This window comes from Delphinus delphis, chromosome 8, assembly GCF_949987515.2.
Source record: "Delphinus delphis chromosome 8, mDelDel1.2, whole genome shotgun sequence".
Taxonomy (NCBI): Eukaryota; Metazoa; Chordata; class Mammalia; order Artiodactyla; family Delphinidae; genus Delphinus; species Delphinus delphis.
The window spans coordinates 75,669,769-75,684,434 of NC_082690.1; the positions used below are offsets into that span (position 1 = coordinate 75,669,769).

Below are 14,666 nucleotides of genomic sequence, written 5' to 3' on the forward strand. Positions count from 1 at the left end.
TCTTTATGTTTTAATTTTTACATAACTAAATATATTGGTGTTTTCTTTGTAATTGCTTCCAACTAGAGATCAAGCATCCACCTAGAGTTTCTTTCATGGAGTTTTTGGAGCTTCATATTTTCTTTTAAATTATTATTCTACTGAGACTAGTTATGGTATTGTGATAAGATCATTTTGTATGTCTTTTGTTCTAATTTTCTTCAAATCATTTGTAGAAAAAGGTGTCGTATAAATAAAATAAATAGGTGTCACTGGAAACTGGTTAAATATTTTTATCAATTATTTTAGAGTCCGTGCATATCTATTCTGTGTCATGGATTTAAGGTCGTTCTTGGGTAAAATGAGATTAAGACAGATCATACTGCATGCTTCTTTTTAAAAGACAAAATATGTGTAAAATCAATAAAAATGGAAATGAGGACATAAAGACTAAGACAAGCACTAAGGAGCAAAGCAGCAGCCAAAGTGGATAGTTCTAATTTAAGGTAGTGGTTACAGTGACCAGACTTGCAGTCAGAAAGATCTAGATTTGAATGCTGGCTCTAACACTTACTACCTTCTTGATCTTTATCTCCATTATTTAGAGGTTATGCTTAAATTGAAATTGGACAGTTCCTGACACCTCACCACTGTGGTCATCATTATCGTTGTTGTGATGGTAGTGGTGAAAATCAGAAATATAAAAAGTTGGAGATGCAGTTTCAATGACGTGATTGGGCAAGGGTGAAGGAGTGTGGTGTGGCCTTTGCTCTCTTTATAATAAAATAAGTAGGATGGTGTGAACTATGTGTTTCTAAGCTTGCTTCCATATGTAAGTATATATATATATATATATATATATATGTATATATATGTATATGTATGCCTGTGTAGCATCACTAGGTATTTCCCCTAGATCCATCTCTTTCTACTTACTGGTACCATGAGTTGCCATATAATTCAGTTCCTGACCTTTGCACAGGGAGGCACTGAATGTTGAAGCAGTGAGTGGGGGAAACAGGTAGAAGGTGGAGTGTGGGGAGCAACTGGATAGTTGGCAGTGTTTGCATGACTTTCCCTATCCCATGGAGTACGTGTTCTGTTTGGTTTATCTGTTCTTCATAGACACATGGTAAACCAGATCAGACAAAATCGACTCTTTCCTCCTTTGCTCAAAGGAAGCTTGTAGTGAAAATACACTGGAATAGGAATAAGGATCACTGAATTGAAATTCCCTTTTCTCCACTGTGGAGTTGTATAATTGTAGGCCGGTTTCTTTTCCTGCCCGGTTTCTACTTTGCTACTAGGATGTATAATCAGTAGGGCCAGAGAAAGTCCTGCATATGCATCAAAGTTTATTCACTTATTAAGTTTTCAATCAAGTCCTTATTGAGTGATTTCTGTGTGTTAGGTGCTGGGGACGCAGCTGTGTAACAGTCACAGAGCCTCTCCTTGTCCCTGTCCTCAGGGAATTTATCTAGAGGGATAGACGGACATTAAATAAGTGAACATATGTACAGTGACTACTACAATGGAGAGAGGCCAGGTGTCACGGATGAAAAAAGTGTAGGCTAGTGGTTGGCAAACTTCTTGCGCAGAGGGACAGGTAGTAAATATTTTAGGCTTTATGAGCCAATAAGCAAAATGGAATAATTGTTCTTACCAAACCGCCAATCAGTTGTTTTTACATTTAAAAATTTAAAAAAAGTCTTAAGTCACATGGGCCTTACAGAAACAGACAGCAGGCTGTAGTCTGCTGACCCCTCATTAGGCCAAGTATATAATACGTAATGTAGTCTGCTGAGTATTATATCTCTGTCCAGAGAGTGTTAATGGTCACTATTTTCTTAAAGGATTTGTGTGAGAGAGATCTCCCTGGCTTTCTACTTCCACCTATCTCTACTTTATTTATCTCTCTCTATATATATTTATATCCTCATAGAATTCAAAAGTATGAATGAAATACATGCAGTTGTACTTACCAGTATATTTTTGTTATTTTAATTCGGCTGCCTATGTGGATCCTCTGGGAGAGGACAGAACCATTTCATTAGTTTCCATACAATGTTCTGGTGACTTTAGTGGTAAAGTTACTGTGATTGTGTAGATTCTGTGACAGTGGCTGGATTAATCACCAGTATGTTGTGGTGTATCTGCTGAGGCAGCTGGGGAGGGAGACTGAGAACAGGTACTGTGGGAGCAGACAGAGGAAGAGAAGAGAACAGCTCAGATACCTACTGTCCCAGAGTAAGATCGGCCACCTTGTTTTGACTCTCCACTGTTTCATAGGTTAAAAAAATGTTTGTACTTAGTAGAATCAGAGGCATGGTATCCTCTGTGAACATACTAAGCTATTTGCAGAGGCCCCTGAAGAGCAATGTAATTCAATTAGAAAAGAAGGAACACTTAATACTTTTAAAAACTCATTAATGATATTGCAAAATACAAAAGCCAAACATTTTTTTTTAAACTGGCACTTAAAATGTCTGAAACACTGTAAAATGTGCTGAATTTTATTCATTCTACTGTAAATCTATCCTAAGTTTTCGATTCATGCATTCTTATAGGTACCCCTATATATTTTTTTTTGGGCAGTTACACCAAGAAGTAGAAAAAGACAAAAAATTCAAATGCATTCAATTTGACTTTATAAATTTCCTTTATTTCTCGCTTTCTCCCTCTTGCTCTCTTTCTTTTTTTCTCACTTTCCCCTTAATTATCTCAGTGTCTTACTTTTTTCTGATCCTATTTTATGTAAACTAAGGAAAGAGCTGTGGCTGGGGAAAATGCCAAAGAGCTAATCAACAAATTGTCAATAATAACCATGTGACTCAAGCCATAAATCACTTTGGATTAAGCATCAACCTTCATCTGGGTATGAAATTTCCAATGCCATTTATTTGTTATCTGCCAATGGAGATTAAAATGTCCCGTTCCCAGGAGATTTTTCAGAAATGGATGGATCCTCACTCTCAGGGCAGGTGGGAAGCTGCCTGCCTGAAAACGGTCAAATAAAGGCAATGACATTGCTAGGTCCTTTTCTTCCCTAAAAACTAGAATCCATGTATATACGACATCCAGTTAGAGAATGAAAATTTGGTCAAGCCATTATGTTTTGCATATCATGCCAAACACATCTTAGATTAGAAGAGCAATCGACTGATGATCTTAATGTTGTGTGTATGTTGTGTGTGTTTGTGTGTGTGTGTGTGTGTGTGTGTGTGTGTGTGTATTACTTGCCCTCTGGATATATTGTTTAACAAAGTGAAGAAAGAGCCTTTTCATGAAACTCCTGTGATTAAAATAATAACTAATATTTACTAAGCATTTGCTATGTTCTAGAGTCTAATTCCTTTACTTACAGGTGTTATTTGATTTTCTCAATCACCCTGTGAAGTAATTAATTCAGTATTTCCATTTTCAGAAGAATTTCTAAGGCATAGAGTGGTTAAGTTTTTGGCCTGAAGTCACACCATTTGTAAGTGGAGGGGCTAGGATTTGAACCCAGTGTCCAAAGCTATGCTCTTACTACACTGTACCAGTCCTATCGCCTTCCTTCGTAGACATTTTCATAATTTGCAGTTCTGTATTTCTTTGTGTGAGTATCTTTTTATAATGTCCATCTCCTCCCTAGACTATAATATAAGTTCCATGAGTACAAGATTGCAACATTTTGTTCTCTGCTGCATTGCTAGAGCTTAGGATAGTGTTTTGCACACAGCAGGAAAGCACTAAATAAACATCTGTAGGAAAAATGAATGAACAATATGCTACAGGAATGGTGTTGTATAGCAGTAGTACCAAAGATAACATTTGTATCCTGCTTTGCAGATGACAAAGCATTTTTATCACAGTTGCCAGGAACTGCTGCCTTCAGCTCTGGGCAGTGGCCAACAGAACTTTGGGGTGTTTCACTGACCTAATGTTGCCAGCTGCCACCATGAATACCAGCTTTATCCCATCTGTAGCCTAACTCTCACAATTGAAACATCCACAGAGGCTTTCCAGCTTAGCCTCTTACCTCCTCCTCCCAATTTCTTCCAGCTTTCATTGAACTTTTCTTCATTTTCCAATAAGAATCAGAAGCAAAAGCTTTTGTTTGTTTTTATCTTTTGGAGGGATGTCATCTAAAGCTCTTTTTTTTTTTTTAAGTGATTTTTAACCTGTTCTAATGATCATAATAGCCCACTTTTTGCTTACTGGCCATAAATCAGATACAATTCTCAACATTTTATATGTGTTAGCTCATTTAATTCTCAGGAGAAGCCTATGAAGCAGATACTATTACTATCCCTAATTTTTAGATCAAGACACAGATACAAAGAAAACTTAAGCAATCTGTCAGGATTGAGCACCCAATTAGCCTGGTTCCAGAGTGTGCCATCTTAACCCCACACTACTATGATAATAACTTCTATGCCTCTTGGCCAGTATTGATTGTGTTGGGTCTACCCTCCACTAAGTGCTTTACATTTTTTCTTAAATATATTCCCCAAATAGTATCAGCAAAGTGGATGCTATTGATTTCTACATTTTGCATAGGAGAAAACTGACTCATGAAGATGAATATAATATGTCCAAGTTCACATAACAAATCAGGTCATCAGTTCATATGGCGAATCAGAATCACACCCCAAAGGCAGAGGTGATAGACTCAGAAGCCTTCCACTGCCCTTGAGCAACGTTTGCTTCAGTTCTGTTTGAATATTACCGTTTATCCCAAGTCTGTTTTAGTGTTAGACCCACGCAAAATCAGCAACTGACATTTATGTAATAAGAGTTCTTGCACATTATTCAATACGTTAAAAAATCTTTAACATTCTTTAGAGATGACCTATTCTAACATCAGAAATGTAATTGTGATGTCAAATCTGCACCTTCTTATAAACTTCCTCAGGTTATACCATAAACTTGCCCTGGAATATTAACCAGAACTTTTTATATGTATGTGAGTAATAATACCACTCCCCATCTGTGTAGCACTTACAGAAACACATTTATTTAGTATTTACTCTCAGCCAGGCACTGTGCCAAGCCCTTTTCCATTATTATCTTTTGAATCTCACAGTGACTGTATAGGGTGACTTTATCCATTTGTATACCTGATCCACTTGAGATTTGCGGAGGCTAGTGACTAGCCCAAGCAAGAGTCAGTAAACGGGGAAACTAGGTTTCATTCCCAGGACTGTTCATTCAGAATTTAGAGTCTTTCCAACTTGTTTTTCAATCTTGCTTGGTTCTATCAAAATTTATACATAAAAAAAGAACCAAATAGTTAGTTTAAGTGATTTGCTTGAGATCACAAAGTTAATAATAGGCAGAGGCCTCACTAGCATTGGGTCTTTTTTCTTCTAATCTGTTGCTTTTGGCACTGCACTTAACACATCTCATACATGTACGCATCGTATACACACATATTAAACAGATACGAAAATAAAATACTTCGCAGTTAAACTTAGTTTTTAGTTTTATTGTCTGTTTTCTTTCCTTTACTCAGGTGACCCTTTAAATGTCTAATTGCTGAAGTTATTACATTCAAGGATTATACAGCAAGAACAAGTCAAATTCCAAAACTCACAAGAAATGAAAGGTATTCCCTTTGAAGATCTTACGATATTCTGAGAGAGTAAGGCTTAAATAAAGAGGTAACTGGGTTGAAATTTCAGACCAGTTTTGCATGCAAAATCTTGGTGAGTTTTATACTCAGTTAAACAATATGCAATCATTAGAACAGATATATTGTGAGAAGGGACTCCTGCGAAAGTTGTTTCAATGCAAGGAGTTATTAATGCAAGCTGGGACTACGTAGGTTGTTAGGGTCTTCTCAGTGAAATGGTAGTTTTCAAGGTACTTGGCTTGGAGCGCTGAGTGTAATTTTTCCTAAAAATGGAACTGAAATGGAAGAGACCAGGGAGGTTGAGTCAGTCTACATAATTTATATCATAATAAAGTAAAGGATATTCTCTGGATCATTTTTGTTTTTCTCCTATGATCAAAGATAACATTAAAAAATCCATATAACCCCATCCATCACATTTGCTGTGTCCTTGTATTAATCAGGATAGAAAAACTATGGCATTCTAATAGTAAACCATACAGTCTCAGTAGCTTATACTATAAAGTTTATTTCTTACATAAAGTCTGATGTGCACTGAATCACCCTCCTCCATCTTATACTTATGCCATGTGTTTGACATGGCTTTCCAAGATCACTGTGACAGCAGAAAGGATGGGTAGACAAGACCCACTGACTCTTATATGGCACATGTGCCTTCTACTCAGAGCCCATTGGCTAGAACTAGTCACATGACCCTGGCCAACTGCAGTGGAGGATGAGAAATGTAGAAGAGCAAATGGTTATTTAGTGAATGATGTCTCCGACCCATTAACTATGATTTCTTTCCTTCCTCTTCTGCCAGCCTGCTTTTTCCCCTCCCACTTTTCTTTCTTCCAGTGCTTGTCTTCCTTCATCTTTCCTTGTTTCCCCTTCATTCAGCCGCTATTTAACAAATTCCATATCTCTTGTGCAGGGTGCTTGCATGCCCTTAAGAGTGAGTGCCTCCTAAGTTATGTGCCTTATATGCTTCTCTTGTCTCACCCTCGTCCTGGCCCAGCTACTCTGTGCCACATGGTTTCTAAGTTGAGGAATATACCAGAGTCAAACATGATTCCCCACACTCCAGTTTCTTACAGTCTTTTGAGTGAGATGTGACATGTAGGCAATGCAGTAGTAAAAGAGAATGCATGTGTCATACAGTTTCTACAGGTAATGTGTGTGGGAGCTGATTCAATATTGTTCTGCACTGCTAAATGCTAATCAGAGCACTTTGCTGGACCACATATTAAGGGAGTAAGAGAAATACAGTCCTCCTGCTTTATGAAGAGCAATTGCAATGGAAAGACATCAGAGAAAAAAAATTTGTGTGGTCACCCACTATGCATACTTTAAATAGGTATAATCATTGTGTCAGAGGTTCGCAGACTTTGCAGACTTTAAGCTCTGAGCGTAGCTTAAAATGTGTGAGATTATCTGGCCTAGGGGAAGGCCCAAGGTCCAGATCTATCAAAGCTCCTGAAACGGTTATTTACTCCAGAGCTTCTGGAGTAGGTGCAGATACTGACTGCTCTTCTGTTTTCATGAAACTTTACCCCAGATTAACAGCAGCAAAGGTACTCTGACTCCTCAAAAAATATCTAACATCATTCATCCCTTGAAACTCCTGGCATGGATAGTATTGCAAGTAGGAAAGAAGCATTTCCTTTCTTTTTTTATGTCTGAAGAGAGCTGTCCCTGCCACAGGACTTGGAATAGCCCATAAAACTTGAGCAAAAGGTTAGTAAAGCATAGAAATAAATAATAAAACTAAACTGGCAAAGTTTGATGAGATCTTGATTAACTGGGACAGAGATTGCTCTTAGGGGTCCAGGGATGGGCTTTAGGAAGACTGAGGACCGCCCTGAAACATTTGTGTGTATTTAGTTATATACATTTTTGAAGAAGGGTCTATCTATAAAAGATTAAGAGCCACTCGCCTCATTTCAGAGAGGTGGAATCCCCAGTCCAAGAGATTTAAAGTCATGCCAGATATCAAGCAAGTAATCAGGAATACATCCACTTCTAGAGCCCTGTTGGTCTTATCCCCACCATTATGGGTTGAATTGTGTGTCTCCCCCCACCCCCAATATTATTAAAGTCCTGCACCCTCTGTACCTGTGAATGTTACCTTATTTGGGAATAGAGTCTTTGCAAATGGAATCAAGTTAAGATGAGGTCATTGGGGTGGCCCTAATCCAATATGACTGGTTTCCTTATAAGAAGAGGAAAACTCCATGTGAAGCCAGGGATACACAGCAAGAAAAGCTGCAGGCACAGATTGAATTAGTGCACCTAGAAGCCATGGAGTGAGAGAATACATTTCTGTTGTTTTAACCCACCAAGTTTGTGGTAATTTGTCATGGCAGCCCTAGGAAACGAATACGCTCACTCATCACTAACTTTCCATATCCGTACATTGTTTGGTTTTTTTTTTATCATGTTGGTGCCAGTGCTGACAGTTATGTTCTGCTGTGCTTTGAAATGAATGTTTACTGGACCTAGTTTATGTACTCCCCCGGGTTCTCTGAGCCCATCTGCCCCCTGGGCCTTGCCTGCTTGCCCTGCTTCCTGACTGGAATAGCTGAGCAATGGCTCCTGTCATTCTCACAATTCTAGTATTCCAGCCACCAACCAGAGTTTACTGATTCTCTGACCTGTCCTGGGGTCTAGTGCCAGGCTTTGGGACCACCTCCATCGTGCTGGCTCTGGGAGGGTCTGCAGCAGCTCCTATGTCTAAATCCAACCTGACCCGACCCCAGAAGCTCTAGCTTCCCCAGCACCTCCACAGGGGTCAAATAATACCATCTAAAATTACAGGACAGTTGATGCTCTGTGGAGCAAACTGATGGAGAAAAGGCATGAGTCATAAGGAGACAACATGTGAATTGTTTTCTCTCCTTCTTGCAGACTGTTCTGAGATGCAGAGGTTTTATAATGGTTCTTCTGAGATATCCCATGTCACCAAGAAACCATTATCATCATTCACAATGTTATTTTGCTTTACCTACTGTAAAGGAAAGGCTGCTGTGTTTCCCAGTCTGGAAGCTCTTCAAATCCTGTCCTTTTAGGTTTTTATGGAGGCTTCATTTTGTAGGCATCGTTGATTGAAATCTTAGCCATTCATGATTGAACTCAATCTTCAGCCCCTCTTCCCTCCCTGGAGGTGGGGGATGGGGGCATGGCTGAAAGTTCCAACCAGCTAATCATGTGGTTGGTTCCCCTGAAAGGGATTTATTATGCATAACGAAAGATACCCATTTCACCTTTATATTGTGGAACGGAGAACAAAACTAAATATTATTTTTAAAAGATGTCCCTACAGCTCTTACGTAGGAAATTACAAGAGTTTTAGGAGCTATGTGCCAGGAACTGTGGATGAAGATTATTATTATATCACAATATCATACCTACTGTTATGGGTTGAATTGTGTTCCCACAAAATTCATATGATGAAGCCCTAGCCCCCAGTATCTCAGAATGTCACCTCACTTAGAAATAGGGCTGCAGATATAATTAAGATAAGGTCATAGTGGAGTAGGGAGAGCCCCTAATCCAATATGACTGGTGTCCTTATAAAAAGGGGAAATTTGAACACACACACACACCATGCGAAGATGAAGAACGAACACACACACACACACACACACACACACACACACACACACACACACACACACACCCCCATATGAAGATGAAGGCAGAGTTCAAGGTGATATTTCTGCAAGCCAAGGAATGGCAAAGATGGCCTGCAAAGCACCAGAAGCTAGGGGAGAGGAGCATGGAACAGATTCTCCTTCACAGCCCTCGGGAAGAACGAATGCTACCGACACCTTGGTCTTGGACTTCTAGCCTCCAGAACCGTGAGACAATGAAGTTCTGCTGTTGAAGCCGCCCAGTTTGTGGTCCTTTGTTATGGCAGCGCTAGCAAACAGGCATAACTACTTCTCATTGTCTCTCTTTCCTTCTTGCTTTCACTGGATTGCACCAAATTCCCTCCCCCATCCGCCACCACTGCCACAGTAAACATTCAAACTTGTCTCAGGCTCTGGTTTTCCATAAACTTAAAGCTAATATACCTTTTAATCCTATTTTGGCTTTAATATGTGTGTGATTATCCCTGGATTGGGTACTGACTTAGCGAGAAGAGATATGATATATCATTTTCTTAGAAAAGCTCACAATTTTTAGCTATGCCCAATTTGTAAAGCACTAGGAATCAACTAAGGCAGAATGTTTCATGTTATACATCTACATAGTGACAGAGTTCAGAAAAGGGAGAGTCACATCATAAGCTTCTAGAACTGCAAAATGAACTATTAACTATGGCGGACCCTATTTTATCTGTGTGGTTTCCTAGCATTGCCAAAAGCATAAACTTGTATTTAGTGTATTCTGTACGTATTTTTGAATTCTCACAAAGGGACTTGTGGCAGGCAAAGGGGAGTCTTATTCCAAAAGGGATACTCAGGCATTTGTAAACAAGGTCCCATGTTGGTAATTCAGACAAAGTAATTAGAGATTATGACTGTGGGAGTCTGGAGTATATGTGATGAATGGTATTAATTGGGAGTGAATTGATGCTGGTGGGTAAGGAAAGATAATTTCTCCAGCCAATTTCTCCAGCTAAGTCCACATGGCCAGTAGCTGAAACTATTCCCCAGACCAATCCATTATTCCCATCAAAAGGCATTTATTAAATGTTTATTTGCATATCATACTGTGATAAAGGGAGGAACCAACCAGCTCTTGGAACACACTCCCTTGTGTTAATAGATAAACTGAGGCACATTAAAATGTCTAAGAGTTTACCTTAGCAAACATCAATTCAAATCCAGCAGCACTCTACCAGCAGGAGCTAAAGGAAGGGCTTTTGTAGAGCAGACAAGGAGACAAAGCAAGGAAGTTATGTGATTGGCTATAGCTTAAGAGCTTGCCTTTTTTGGGAAAGACTGGTTGGCTGTCTGTGATTGGTTCTTCTTAAGTTTAGATTTCTGAACCTCGAGGCATTTACAGGAATTGACACTAACTTAGGTTTCCATTTGCTTACCTGGGCTCCTGAGCATTAGAGTCAGCTTAGCCTAATGGCTTCCTTGTTTACTTTAGTACTTAACATACGTAACCTATTTAAGTTTGGAAAAAAGAGCAAGCAAACTTCATATGGAGTTTAGAGCTTCAAATAAAGAAAGTTGTGTACTTAGTAATACCTTTTTTTTTTGAGAGGAAACCAATTGAGATCTCATTTTTCTTGTTCAGAGTTTCCAAATATCTCCAGAGTTAGAGATTCATGTGAGCTTGTTTATGTATATAACTGATCAAAATATGGAATTGACTCAAGATCTCTGATTTTTGCTTCCAAACTAAACTCTCACTACCCAAGGGAGACGTGTACAGCAGTACCATGGACTGTAACGTCTGACGCCAGGGCCAGGTCTGAACTGTCTCCAGTGGGTCCTGAGTACCTGCAAAAAGCTTGGGTGAGAGAAGGTATATAAAATCATCTGTTAAATGACAAAGCCCTCAGTTCTGGTTGGATTCAATACAGATAATTTCTCAGGACAGTTCCGTAAGGGAAGACATCAAATCTCTGTCAATCACCTATCATGTCCCAGACTTTATACTAATCACTTTACATAATCCCTAGCGAGACCCTTCCCTTTATTTTAAAATGGTTATAATAGTATCTGTTTGGTTTTTTATGGCAATAGAAGGAATCAAGTAATAGTATATGAAGAACTTGGCACTGTGTCTGACATAGAGCACATTTTTAGTTACCTTTCTCTTCTTTATGCAGCTGTTGTTAGCTTTTTCTTCTTTCCTTTATTATATTCAATATCCACCCAACATGCCTCACATTGATTTTTTATGTCTGTATTTAGGTGATGAAAAAGCTTATCAGAGATGCTGGCTATGTTTAACATCATTTTTAAGGAAATTCCTCAGTGACGTCCATCTTCCTCTTCACTGGTCTCCTTCCTTTAATATTATTGAATGATAGTGTCGCCACAACCACAGCCTAGACCTCTAATATCTATCACTGGTACTATTGAACTGTTTCTAAGCCTAACAGCTTCTACTTTTGTCTCTTGCAATTCATACTCCTCTGTCCTCTAAGAGATATCTAGCCAAAATGCAAATTTTTTTTAACATCTTTATTGGAATATAATTGCTTTACAATGGCGTGTTAGTTTCTGCTTTATAACAAAGTGAATCAGCTATACATGTACATATATCCCCATATCTCCTCCCTCTTGCATCTCCCTCCCACCCTCCCTATCCCACCCCTCTAGGTGGTCACAAAGCACCGAGCTGATCTCCCTGTGCTATGCGGCTGCTTCCCACTAGCTATCTATTTTACATCTGGTAGTGTATATATGTCCATGCCACTCTCTCACTTCGTCCCAGCTTACCCTTTCCCATCCCCATCCCTGTGTCCTCAAGTCCATTCTCTAGGTCTGCATCTTTACTTCTGTCTTGCCCCTAGGTTGTTCACAACGATTTTTTTTTTTTTTAGATTCCATATATATGTGTTAGCATATGGTACTTGTTTTTCTCTTTTTGACTTACTTCATTCTGTATGACAGACTCTACGTCCATCCAGCTCACTACAAATAACTCAATTTCATTTCTTTTTATGGCTGAGTAATATTCCATTGTATACATGTGCCACATCTTCTTTATCCATTCATCTGTCATTGGACACTTAGATTGCTTTCATTTCCTGGCTATTGTAAATAGAGCTGCAATGAACATTGTGGAACATGACTCTCTTTGAATTATGGTTTTCTCAGGGTATATGCCCAGTAGTGGGATTGCTGGGTCATATGGGAGTTCTCTTTTTAGTTTTTTAAGGAACCTCCACACTGTTCTCTATAGTGGCTATATCAATTTACATTCCCACCAACAGTGCAAGAGGGTTCCCTTTTCTGTACACCCTCTTCAGCATTTATTGTTTGTAGATTTTTTGATGATGGCCATTCTGACTGGTGTGAGATGATACCTCATTGCAGTTTTGATTTGCATTTCTCTAATGATTAGTAATGTTGAGCATTCTTTCATGTGTTTGTTGGCAATCTGTATATCTTCTTTGGAGAAATGTCTGTTTAGGTCTTCTGCCCATGTTTGGATTGGGTTGTTTGTTTTTTTGATATTGAGCTGCATGAGCTGCTTGTAAATTTTGGAGATTAATCCTTTGTCAGTTGCTTCATTTGCAAATATTTTCTCCCATTCTGAGGGTTGTCTTTTCATCTTGTTTATGGTTTCCTTTGCTGTGCAAAGCTTTTAAGCTTCATTAGTCCCGTTTGTTTATTTTTGTTTTTATTTCCATTTCTCTAGGAGGGGGGGTCAAAAAGGATCTTGCTGTGATTTATGTCATTGAATATTCTGCCTATGTTTTCCTCTAAGAGTTTGATAGTGTCTGGCCTTACATTTAGGTCTTTAATCCATTCTGAGTTTATTTTTGTGTATGGTGTTAGGGAGTGTTCTAATGTCATTCTTTTACATGTAGCTGTCCAGTTTTCCCAGCACCACTTATTGAAGAGGCTGTCTTTTCTCCATTGTATATTCTTGCCTCCTTTATCAAAAATAAGGTGACCATATGTGCATGGGTTTATCTCTGGGCTTTCTATCCTGTTCCATTGATCTACGTTTCTGTTTCTGTGCCAGTACCATACCATCTTGATGACTGTAGCTTTGTAGTATAGTCTGAAGTCAGGGAGCCTGATTCCTCCAGCTCTGTTTTTCTTTCTCAAGATTGCTTTGGCTATTTGGGGTCTTTTGTGTTTCCATCGAAATACAAACTTGATCATTTGTTCCCTTGTTTAATCTTTTCAGTAGCCTGGAATAGCCTACAGACAAAGCCCAGACCCCACAGCCTGACATACAGGCTCCTACCTTCCTCTCGAAACTTGCGTAGTTCAGCTGCTCCTATGGAGGTTGCATTCCCATGCACACGAATGATCTTCTTGTTCTACAACTTTGCACTTTTGCTCAGCTGGCCCTTCTGCTGTGTTTCCTCCCTCTCTTTTCTTACCTTTCTTTACCTCACCAACTTGTCTCATTCTTTCAGAGACTGCTAATGCAGCTGTTCTTCTTGGCAACTTAAGGAAAGATTAGCTACCCTTCCTTAATGGTTCCTTATCATCATGTGTTCTGATTATGAGGACTTAAGATATTACATTCAAATCATCCATTAGCACCTGTTGCTCCCACAATAGTCTAACCCAGAGGTCAGCAAACTCTTTTGGTAAAGAGACAGATAATAGATATTTTAGCTTCTGGGGCACATGGTCTCTGTCACAACTAGTCAACTCTGCCGTTGTAGCACAAAAGCAGTCAAAGATAATAGGTAAATTAAGGAGCTTGACTGTGTTCCCATACAACTTTATTTACAAAAATAGATTGCAGGCCAGATTTGGCCTGTGGGTTATAGTTGGTCAGTTCTTGATAATGGAAATCACAATCATGTCTTATCTTTCTTGGTATCTCCAGCACCTGTTTTGGTGCCTGGGATCGAAGGGTTGCTCAGTACATGTTAATTGAACTAGGAGTGTGTTAGCCCCTCCAAACCATCACATGCCAAGTGCTTATTCTTGTTTTTATTTGAAGTACAGTCGGGTTGCTGTTAAACAGTTTCAATTCTGTATCCAGCTGGCATGCCTCATTTGAGGACCAAAAGTGAGTCAGTACTTCCTAAATTAACAGTTTACACTCTAAAAAGGAGATCCGTGTATCCTGCCTGAGCATCTAAGGCTTCTTGCTAATTTTCTCAGGTATTCCATTACCCTTGGGTCTTTCAGCTCTCCTTGAAACCAGCCACAGTACCATCTGCAACCTGTTTATTGAAAGCTGTGTGACTAAGTACAGTAATAGAATTTTTCAATCAATACCCAATTGTAGCAGAAGCCAGTGGAGAGATTTCAGGGCAGCTGTAACATGCTGAGGTAACTTGGTGTCTCTAAGAAATCAGGCAGCAGAGAGCAGTATTAACTGAGTTCCATCAATCACACATGTGGGCACTGGGCCTGAAATTTGGTATAGGAGCTAGAGAATTGCATGATGTGTATTTGGTTGTGTAAACCCAGACAACAAATTC

At 39.2% G+C, this 14,666-nt stretch overlaps 1 protein-coding gene across 3 annotated transcripts in view; it reads left to right on the plus strand.

The window, feature by feature from the left end:
• NELL1 (neural EGFL like 1) overlaps nucleotides 1–14,666 on the plus strand; it is an 872,742-nt gene that overhangs the window by 629,975 nt on the left and 228,101 nt on the right. The window lies entirely within an intron of this gene.